We start from the raw sequence: 12615 nt of genomic DNA on the forward strand, positions 1-12615 counted from the left end.
CCCTCCCGGAGGGATGTTTCCCCGGCAGAACAACTTCGCCAGAGCCCTAGATTGGTTCCGCCAAGGTTCTGCCTCGTGGCGGCGGTGTTTCGTCCTGAGGGCTTGCTTATGATTTTTTCCAGGGCGAAAGACTTCATATAGCCAAAGATGGGCACACGTGGATGGTGGGTGGCCCCCTCTGGTACTTTCTTCGCCCAATATTTTTTTTATTCTAAAACTGACTTCCGTGGAGTTTCAGGACTTTTGGAGTTGTGCAGAATAGGTCTCTAATATTTGCTCCTTTTCCAGCCCAGAAATCCAACTACCGGCATTCTCCCTCTTCATGTAAACCTTGTAAAATAAGAGAGAATAGGCATAAGTATTGTGACATAATGTGTAATAACAGCCCATAATGCAATAAATATTGATATAAAAGCACGATGCAAAATGGATGTATCAACTCCCCCAAGCTTAGACCTCGCTTGTCCTCAAGCGGAAGCCGATATTGAAAAATATGTCCACATGTTTTAGAGATAGAGGTGTCGATAAAATAAAATACGGACATGAGGGAATCATGATTTCTTATGCTAAAGTAACAATTCATTCACAATTTCAAGTATGAATCAGAAACTTCATTGAAAACTAACAAACTATAATCTCAGTCATTGGAGCAATTACAATATATCATAACATCGGAAAGAGTCAATATAAGAGCTTTTTAGCAAGTCCACATACTCAACTATCATTTAGTCTTTCACAATTTCTAACACTCCCGCAATAATTATGGGTAAGAAGTTTTAATCGGACACAGATAAAGATAGGGGCTTATAGTTTTGCCTCACAACTTTTTACCTCGAGGGTAATGTCAACAATAATAGTTCATGAAAACTCACATCCAATTAGCTATATATATCAAGATCTTTCCAACACATTGTGCTTGCCAAAGGATAAAATGTAAAAAAGGAAAGATGAAGATCACCATAACTCTTGTATGAAGTATAAGACAAGAATAAAAGATAGGCCCTTCGCAGAGGGAAGCAGAGGTTGTCATGTGTTTTTATGGTTGGATGCACGAAATCTTAATGCGAAAGAACGTCACTTTATATTGCCACTTGTGATATGGACCTTTATTATGCAGTCCATCGCTTTTATTTCTTCCACATCACAAGATCGTATAAAGCTCATTTTCTCCACACTAATAAATCATACATATTTAGAGAGCAATTTTTATTGCTTGCAACAATGACAACTTACTGGAAGGATCTTACTCAATCCATAGGTAGATATGGTGGACTCTCATGGCAAAACTGGGTTTAAGGATATTTGGAAGCACAAGTAGTATCTCTACTTGGTGCAAAGAATTCGGCTAGCATGAGGGGGAAAGGCAAGCTCAACATGTTGGATGATCCATGACAATATACTTTATTTAGGATATAAGAAAACATAACCCATTACGTTGTCTTCCTTGTCCAACATCAACTTTTTAGTATGTCATATTTTAATGAGTGCTCACAATCATAAAAGATGTCCAAGATAGTATATTTATATGTGAAAACCTCTCTTTCTTTATTACTTCCTATTAATTGCAACGATGACCAAAACTATGTTTGTCAACTCTCAACAACTTTTATTCATCATACTCTTTATATGTGAAGTCATTACTCTCCATAAGATCAATATGATCTCTTTATTTCCTTTTATTCTTACTTTTATTCCCTCAAGATCATAGCAAGATAACCAAGCCCTTGACTCAAAACTAATCTTTATTATGGCCCACAAACTCAATTACATAGAAGGATCATAAAGCAAAACTCAAAACTAAATCATATTAAAACTTTATTCTACTAGATCAAGATATTACCAAAAGGATCGAACTAAGAAAAACCGTAAAGATAGAAGTGTGATGGTGATACGATACCGGGGCACTCCCCCAAGCTTGGCAGTTGCCAAGGGGAGTGCCCATACCCGTGTGTTTATGTCTCCTTCCTCGGAGGTGGTGATGATGGAGTTGTTGATGATGTAGGCTTGTCGTCCATCTTCCAAGGCATAGGCTCATCATCATAGAAGGATGATCGAGTCTTCGAGATCCTCGAATCTGCAGCCAAACTCATCCTCTTGAATCTATATTCATACTCACAGTTTTCGTTTTGCAGGCCATAGATCTGGGCTTGGAGTGCTCGATTTTCTCGTGAAGCTTGAAGATGGTCTCCCCGATGTTCCTGGCATCTAGCTTGGTGTTGCTAGTGAACACCATGATCATTATGTGGTTGGCGTCGAGTCCAGGTTCCACCATCTCCTGGCACTTGAAAACTTGTTGCTCCATTGCTTAGACTCTTGTCTCCACACTTCCGGTCCTCCTTGGTCCCTCAACATCGCGGATGTGCAGCAACCCCTCACGCATCTCAATGGTTTGAGGGGGTTGCAGCACCTCCGCGAGGTAGGGGTTGATGACCTTCTTGAAGAACTTGTCCTTGGGGGCACTTGGAGACGTCATGGCGACCTACATCTGTGAGAAAACAGCTCGAAACAAAGACAGAAGATATTTGCGTGATACGATGGTCAAAACCTTTGAGAGATTATATAATGAATTTTTACCGACCAAAAGAAGTATCGCACAAGAAAACGGAGTCCGGAGAGCACACGAGGTGCCCACGAGGCAGGGGGCACGCCCTCCACCCTCGTGGATGCCTCGTGTCCTTCCCGGACAGCTTCTTATTTTCCTATTTTCTTAAATATTCCAAAACGGAGAAAAATTGCTATTAGAACTGTTTTGGAGTCGGTTTACATACCATACCACATACCTATTCCTTTTCGGAGTCCGAAACATTTTGGAAGGTGTCCCTTATATACTCCTCCGGGGTTACGGTTTCAATAACATTAGTTTCAACATTTATAGGATTATCTGAGATATAATGTTTGATTCTTTGACCATTCACCACCCTCGGATTTGTGCCTTCGAAGTTGTTATTTTTTATGGCACCGGAACGATAAACCTCCTCGATAATGTAAGGACCTTCCCATTTAGAGAGGAGTTTTCTTGCAAAAAATCTTAAACGAGAGTTGTATAACAATACATAATCACCTATATTAAACTCAAGTTTTTGTATCCTTTTGTCATGCCATCTTTTAACTTTTTCTTTAAACAGTTTGGCATTTTCATAGGCATGGGTTCTCCATTCATCAAGTGAGCTAATGTCAAATAGTCTCTTCTCACCGGCAAGTTTGAAGTCATAATTGAGCTCTTTAATGGCCCAATATGCCTTATGTTCTAGTTCGAGAGGTAAGTGGCATGCTTTTCCATAAACCATCTTATACAGAGACATACCCATAGGATTTTTATATGCGGTTCTATAGGCCCATAATGCATCATCAAGTTTCTTGGACCAATTCTTTCTAGATCTATTAAAGTCTTTTGCAAAATTAATTTAAGCTCTCTATTACTCAGTTCTACTTGATCACTAGATTGTGGATGATATGGAGATGCAATTCTATGATTAACATCATACTTAGCAAGCATTTTACGAAAAGCACCATGAATAATATGGGAACCACCATCGGTCATTAAGTATCTAGGGACTCCAAACCTCGGAAAAATAACTTCTTTAAGCATCTTAATAGAGGTGTTATGATCAAGACTACTAGTTGGAATAGCTTCTACCCACTTAGTAACGTAATCAAAATCAACTAAAATATGTGTATAGCCATTAGAGGAAGGAAAAGATCCCATATAATCAAAGCCACAAACATCAAATGGTTCAATAAGAAGTGAGTAATTCATAGGCATTTCTTGACGTCTACTAATATTACCAATTCTTTGACATTCATCACAAGATAAGACAAACTTACGGGCATCCTTGAAGAGAGTAGGCCAATAAAAACCGGATTGCAATACCTTATGTGCAGTTCTATCTCCAGCATGGTGTCCTCCATAAGTCTCGGAGTGACACTTGCGTAGGATCTGTTCCTGTTCATGCTCAGGTACACAACGTCTAATAACACCATCTACTCCTTTATAAAGGTATGGGTCATCCCAGAAGTAATGTCTTAAATCATAGAAAAACTTTTTCTTTTGCTGGTATGTGAAACTAGGTGGTATAAATTTAGCAACAATGTAATGAGCATACCATGGAGCAGTACGAGAAGCATTTATGACAGCTAGTTGTTCATCAGGAAAGCTATCATCAATAGGTAGTGGGTCATCAAGAACATTTTCTAACCTAGACAAGTTATCTGCAACGGGGTTCTCAGCTCTCTTTCTATCAATAATATGCAAATCAAATTCTTGTAGTAAGAGAACCCATCTAATAAGTCTAGGTTTAGCATCCTACTTTTCCATAAGATATTTAATACCAGCATGATCAGTGTGAACAGTTACTTTAGAATCAACAATATAAGGTCTGAACTTATTACAAGCAAATACAACTGCTAAAAATTATTTTTCAGTAGTAGCATAATTTCTTTGGGCAATGTCTACAGTTTTACTAGCATATTAGATAACATTTAATTTCTTATCAACTCTTTGTCATAGAACAGCCCCTACAACATAATCAGTAGCATCACACATAATTCACTACAAGAAACTTGTTAATACATGATAGTCCTCGTTCGTCATAGATCAGCCAAAATCTGTCATGCGTCCAAATCCATGACGAAATTGAAATCCGTCATGTATATCGCGTCATAATTTTACCTCGTACCTGCCATGACGGCTCTTGTCCATCATGGATCTACACCAGACCCGCCAAGCCCAAACTAGGTTGTGACGGAACAAACCGTCACCAGTTTACATGACGTGGATGCAACAGTGGACCTAACAAGGCGTCGACGTGGATCTGACGTGGAGATGAACATGGCCCATGTTGTAACTAGCCCAATTAGGGATTTGCCCAATAATTTTCGTGTACAATCCAGCCGATTAGCTGTTTATCTTTGTCCTGCCCTGTTTGTTTAGTCCAACCCATTAGCCCCATTTTTTGTACACCCTATTTTCTCGATACAACACAATTTACAACAAGACAACCAAACTATATTCCTTCAAAAAATAGCAATAGTTTACATGACAACACAGATTTCCAACAATCTAATCTGATTTGAAAAAGCAAAGCTAATATCAAAACATCACGAGCATATCTAGAAAGCACTATAAGTTTTTTTAAAGAGTGAGTTACATGACTTAAAAGAAAATGCAATGCTAACATATTTTAATCTCCAACGACAGCAACGATTGAAGGCAGCTATCCGAAGCCAAGTAATTCCTGCTAAAAAACTTCAATCTCCAGTAACATGGATGAACTGCCAAACCTGTGTAGAATCAGAACACATTCAAAATTATAATATGTTATAAAAGCAAGCTCCCAAATGAATCCAAATAGTAATATTAGTTGATTTTCCAAGCAATCACCCGTGGGCACACCACTACTATACTAAGGTACCACGTAAATGTGGGCAACACACGTGAAAACAAGCATAACTACTCCAAAGAAAAGTGTGTCAAATGAAAGTATAATCAAGTTAGCCTACAAGTGACAAGTAACAAACACACATCACAGAACTAAAAGTGCAGCAGTTGGTTCACCCATTGGTTCTGGACCGAACAAACAGTAAGTGTGTGGGGATAACCAGGCTGGGAGCTGTCTATTTTCTGGCCTAGCAAACAAACATGAGATTTCTCAAAGAAGAAAGCAAACAAACATGATACAGACAAGTACTTAGTTTTTTTTGTGAGAGGAAGTTGTGTGCCTGTACAGGTATGTAGTTTATCTGGATAAACATTTTTGTACTCTAAAAGAAATGTGAACAAAAGTGAGAGAGACAAGCACTTAGTTTTTTTTTGTGAGAGGAAGTTGTGTGCCTGTACATGTATTTAGTTTATCTGGATCAAACATTTCTACTCTAAAAGAAATGTGAACAAAAGCGAGAGAGACAAGCACTTAGTTTTTTTAGTGAGAGGAAGCTGTGCGTGCCTATACAAGTACTTGGTTTTTCTGGATTAAAATTTTCTATACAAGCGATCAGCTGAAAATTAGACACTGTACCACACCATTCCTTAACAAACAAGAATGTTAGTAAAGAAGTGACAGACTAACTTCAAGATAATTAACACAAATTGGGCATAAACATAGGCTTGTACAGAATATATTAACTCAATGTTTAAATCAGAATCAGCACCGAAGGATTTTTCATCTAACTCGATGTTTATGCTGCAATTTCATCTCAAAGCACCAACAAATACAGTACTAAACAATACTTGCTTGCCAAGTGAACTTCAAATGGCATGCAAAATATTAACACAGAATATGATACAGTTTCACTGAGAGACCTCCCACACTAATAGTTTAATTGTGGAGTACTAAGCGTATTACTTGTTATTACATGAAAAATTCAAAATCTGTACTGGCAGACTCAGAACCAATGAACACCAAGAGATAGCAACTCTAGTGGAGTATCAATAAAATGCATAACATCAGGGAGATTGTACAATGCAGATTTTATGCACACAAAAATATCTGTACAGTTATAATTTTACTGGAGCCACACAACAGTCCACACCTTGAACAGCTCAAAATCTACAGCCTGAATAATTCACATCAAGAATGGAACGGTATGAAGCTCACCCTGTTCTGCTCGAGGACTGTGGCATCGGCGTCGATCAGGTGGGAGATGTACTGACTATAAGTCAAAAACGTGAACTACCACACAGCTTGTCTTCTTCTGCGGACATATCTTTCACGCACATGTGTTATTTCAGTGTTATTGAACCTTAAACAACAAATATAAGTCAAAAAATTGTACCAACAAGAAAACTCTTAACCAGATTCAGGACTTTCTCCAGTTGTTGGCTGCTTGTCTTGACTGCCGATGGCACTTCTTGTGCTGGCCAAGAGAAATGGTCGTGGTTGTTCACATGCCGATCTCCCCTGGGGATGGATGGATGTTGGGTACGTGTGTGCACCTGCAAAAGGAAGAAAATCAATCACACAAGCACACAACAAAGCACCCAGCAAGCACACACGTAGTACAGCAGCAGCAAGCACACAAGTAGTATGGCAGCAGCAAGCACACATGTAGTATGGCAGTAGCAAGCAAGCGCCCAGCAGACAGGTCGACCACGACAAGCAACAGCACGAGAGCAGGGGTTGGGAATAAGTTACCTTGCTGGCAAGTGACGATGGGCGGCTGTGGCGGCGGCAAGGCAGAAGCTGGCAGAAGCAGCGACTTTATGAACATTGTCTTGAGGAGACACAATCGATGGAACTTGTCAGTTAGTAATACCTTGCTTTCAACAACAACAAAAGATCCCTGTTTATATGATAACAATACATATCAGTAAAAACAAAAGAATGTCTATGAACCAATTTTAGACGTGGTAACAGATTATCAGTACAAACTAAAACACGCCATAGATATACACTAACGTTTTCTCTAGAGGATATTTTTACATTGCCTTTTTAAAATCATAATTTTGCTTATTTATCAGATGCATAGTGCGCCTTGGCAAATTATTTATGTGCTCCGCTTTTACAAATCAACGAGGATGGGAAAAATATTACTATTGAGTTTAGACGTATGCAGTCACAAAAAATGTCTGGTTTAGATGTATAGATCGGGTAGATGAATCAGTGGGCTATGGAAAATGTATCCCTTAAGTGTACTGTTTGGTTGTTTCCAGATTAGTATTATTTTGTTACAAAAAACTATCAGGAAAAGCACAAATAAGAATGCACTCGCCAATGTCCACCCTAAGTTTTCAGAGTTTCAGCTGACTTGCTCTAAGAATATGAAACACAAAGAATTCTCCTCTGTTTGTCTAAGCTAGCTGACTTGGCTATTTCTCCTCTGCTTTAGCCTCTAAATCAGATGTTTTAAAAGCAATCTCTGAATGAACTTTATTTTACTAGCTACACTACATCACAATATTACCTTCGGTGAAATATTACCTCCACAGCATTGCCTTGAGGAGACGCGCGCCACGGATGGAGAAGACGGCCGCGATGATGAGGGGACTAACGTCGGCGTGGCTGGCGGACAATTGGACCCGGCCACAAGGGCCGTCCATCTACTCTGGATCCGGGGCGCTATAGCCACCTCCTGTAACTCGCCTTCGCTCGCCGCCGGATGGAGATGGATCCGTTCCCGCCGCCGGCAACCTAAGGGACTTCCAAATCCAGCACCCCCGTAGCCGGTGACCTCGGGGACTTACAAATCCGGCACTTTGTCCAGCCGCCGCCACTGCCGCCATGGCTCAGGGGTAGGACCGGGCCGCCGTAGCTCAAGGGGGTGGTCTGAATGGGGAGGGGCATGGCGTGGGGTAGTAGGGCAGGGCTCCGATGCGGGGTGGTTCAGCGCTGGCGCCGCCGGCGACGACATGGAGAAGCGCGGGGAGGATAGGTGGAGCGGCGGCGGCTGATAGTTGGGGACGGGAGGAGATCGGAGAAGGATATTTAGGGTTAGGCTAGTGTGGATGTGGACTCTGTAGTTAAATGGGCTGGCTCCAAATTTTTGAGCCCCCGCGTTGGAGACTTGAAATTTCCCTCCTCGCGCCGTCGCGCGCTCTCAGTTTCGGTCTCTGTTTTTTTATATATGTGTAAGACTAGCCACAGTGGAAGTAACTTCAGCAATAACATCAAGTCCAACTCAGTAAATTTGCTTATGTGGCAATGAATTAATGAAGGGAGAGGTAGTTATAGTAACTTAGCTAGTTACCGTAACATCACATATCCCAATGTAATATGAGTCTATAACCTAATAAATGAATCTTTGCATGTTACCACACTTAGTTACTACCCACTATGAAGGTAGTAATATAGTCTAGGGATATGTGTATGTTACTATCCATTGTGGCTAGTCTAATGTTGATTGCATCCGATTGACACGTGAGTCAAACAAAAAGACATACTACTACACGAAACACAAGAGCCATCCATAACAGTCCAAATGGTACATAAAGAAAAAGAGGCTAGGCCCGACTAGGCCCGGTTGATCAATCTGTAACAGTTTTTGTGACGGTCCCTCGATGTTCGGAGTAAACAACTTGCCGTTTTGAGGCCCATTCGCACTTTGGTAATCAGTGACGGTTTCCATGACGGTTTGCGGGAACGTCATCAGAAATCTGTCATGGATTAACAGGTTTCTTGTAGTGGTTTCAAATGGTAAATTCCAATCAGGTGGTTGAATAATAGGTGCAGAAATCAAAACTTTTTTAAGTATTTCAAATGCTTCTACACAATCATCATCAAAAATAAAAGGAACATCTTTTGTAAGAGATTAGTCAGAGGCCTGGAAATTTTCGAGAAGTCTTTAATGAACCTCCTATGAAAACCGACATGACCAAGGAAACTTCTTATACCTTTAATGTCCTTAGGACAAGGCATCTTCTTAATAGCATCAACTTTAGCTTTATCAACTTCAATACCTCTTTCATAAATGTTATGCCCTAAGACAACTAGGAGAACGCCCGTGCGTTGCTACGGGCTATAATGCATTTAAATGAATAAAAAATTGATTATGGTCATCTTTGAGTTCAAAGCTCATTTCTCCCTCACATGTCAGGGTGTGCGCTGGCATCAAACGGGCACCCAGCAGGCTCAAAAAATTTCAACCATCCACACAGTCTGGGCTTCTTCAAATCCAACCCATATGTGTGGGAGAAATGCGTTTGTCTCGACTATTTGACATGTTATCTCCAACATGCGATCCAATAAAAACCCCACAGAACAACACACCCTTTCCTTTTCTATGGACGGTGATGGTTTGAAATGCATTTGTTGGGTTTCTCGAGAGCTATCAAACGAAATGATAGTCCGACTTGCGTACATAAAAGTAAACACCATGTTAACCACATATTAGCTATTTGGCAAGTACCATGTGAAGATTACATGCATGACATTTCCGTGCATTTACACTACAGAAAGAAGCAAGGAATAGTTGCCTGATCACTACGCACTTGCAATTGGAAGTGTTGTAATCTTTCACATTATAAAGAGAGCAAAAGGTAAAATGTTGGAGTTTATTCCACTTCATTTGTGAAATCGCACACGCATATAAAATTCATTGAACAGACATATAGCTTGGAATAAAATTATATTGGAAAGAATTATATTTATTAAACGGATGAAACAAATTAATCAGATGCATCTCCATGAGCAAAAAAAATGTCTGCCCAAATCTGTGGGATATGAGATTCATAAATGTTGTAGAATATCTTTACTTTCCTGTAGGCACCATACAATGGTCAGTCAAATAAAAAAGTCAGTGAACGATATAAAGAATAACGAGTAAGGCAGGAAATATGCAATTTGATGAGTAAGGAACACATGTGCAATCTCTGCTATCTCTACTATCTAAAAAACACGTAGTGTTTCTTTTCCTGCAAACGGGACCGTCTCCTACCCATGTTTCGTCCATCCACCAGCACCGAAGCCTTCTGTCGAAACAACCCTCCACTTCTTCGTTTTATTACAGCGCACCCCCGTACGTTAATCTGTCCCACCACCGACCGGTATGGCAATCGAGAATCACCATAATAAACTTTTCCTTTTCTTGCCTGCCATGAATACCATGAATCACAACATCATGAATCACAACGTAATTATATCTACTGTAGTTTTTCATTCTTCCATACATCCATACATGAAAATAAAGGCGCGAAATCAAATTTCCAGTCGCTGGTGCTTCCTGGCGCGAAATAAAACTTCCAGGCGCTGGTGCTTCCCGTGTGTCTCCATCTCATATAAGGAGATCGTCCATTCCGGCTTATCTGGACCCGTCTACAATGCCAAATATTTTTTATCGACACGGATCGTGGTTGATGGCGTAAGGTGATTTGAGGAGCATTGGTTAGGAAGGTGTCCGCACAGTAATTAATACCATACCAAATATTCGGCCAAAAGGTGAACACACAATAATTATTACCAGGCATAATCTTCGGTCAAAAGTTCAACGATTGGTTTGTAACATAAATGCATGCGCAATCCTTAAACAATGGACAAAATTAAGATAATACTGGATTCCTACATGGAGTACAGCCGAAAGCAACCAACGTTTCATCATGGTTATTCTTTTTTCTATATCAAAATTTCATTTGGCGAGTCCTTTTTCTATTTATAAGAACAATGGAAAAAAGCATTTCTAAATATATTTTCCTCGCTTTTCACAGCTAGAAGTCATACGACGAATCATGTTTGTGATCTAAGAGATGGAGAGTGAGAGAGGTGTTGAGATTGGGTTGGAAAGGCGGAGGGGCGGAGATGGTCCGTGAGAGAATAAGAAGTGATTTAACGCTAGCGACAATACCGCGGGATATGCATGAGTGTAGTAAAGATATATGCTAAATATTATTGGTGTTGACCACTAAAATGTGTATGCCCCCGTTACAGCGCACGAGCATTTTCCTAGTAGAGAATTATAAATGATGTTACTTTTGTAATTTCCTTGTGAGAGAAGTATATTACCATATGAAAGTAAGCGGTCATGTGAGATAGAGATAACTGCAAAAATAGAAAAATATGGTAATAAACTTGCAATATAGAATTAGAAATCTTTGTAGCCTTGGAAGTTTATCTATCCATATTGTATTGGAAAGCGGAAACCATTATTCGTAGAATTTTATCTATATATGTTAATGTTTAAGCATAATTTATGATGACAATACAAAATTAACTATTGTAAGATAATGATCTCAAATTCAAGTTGTTCTTCAATGGAAATTCAATAACACACACAACAAGATGCATACATAAGGTTACAACCCGGTATTTACTCCATCATCACCTACACAATTAGAAGAATGCTTTGTTAAAAATTTAAAAAGTTGCTTGGATGCCAATTAAAGGTATGAGAGGGAAACAAAATATAAGCTTGTTTTTGATCAGTCATATAAATGACATCATATCAACAAGCACTATTGCCCGTGATTTTTTTCACGCGACAATATATTGCCTACCGGTTTTTTCTGTGCCACAGGAGTCGTCCCTTACCGTCTTCATAGTATCTTCCTCTTAGGTAATAGCACATGTTGCCGTGTTGTGAGTAGATCATCGATGGAATGTGGATAAAGCTATCTGAATTAGTTGGATCAGCAACCAAGCCGAGAAGCAAGACGAAGGGATTTCCGCCTACTGCATGCTCGGAGGAGTTCGAACCCCCACCACTCAGAATAGGTTGAGGAGTCGCGCCTCACCGGCGGCGTTGCCAACCAGATCCTCCTTGAGGCTGTCGTCGATGGGTGGACATGGAGGGAAACATTGGTGCATCTCGGGAGCGAGGGAAGGGAGTGTCGGCGGTGGCGAAGAGAGCAAATCGGGTGTGAGAAACCCTAGCTGGCCAAGAGAGAGACAAAGGAGACCATGAACGTACATCGGGAAACAAAAGACGCAGTGCTGGTTTTTTCTATGAGCTTTAATAGTAGAGATGTGTACAGATGTGGGGGTGATTGATTTGGATGGCCTGCCCATGCGTGTTTCCTAGTTTTTTGGTATATGGTCTTTTGTTATGGAATAGACATGTGTTTTGGTAGGTGTCTCAGAGGACATACCATATAGCAAAGATTTGGTGCGTGGATTTTTTTCTAGGCAAAGGGGATGTACAAGTGCAGGGAAGCAACATCATATGGTAAGTGCAATCCTAAAAGTATGTGAT

This window comes from Triticum urartu, chromosome 4, assembly GCF_003073215.2.
Source record: "Triticum urartu cultivar G1812 chromosome 4, Tu2.1, whole genome shotgun sequence".
NCBI classification, from domain to species: Eukaryota; Viridiplantae; Streptophyta; class Magnoliopsida; order Poales; family Poaceae; genus Triticum; species Triticum urartu.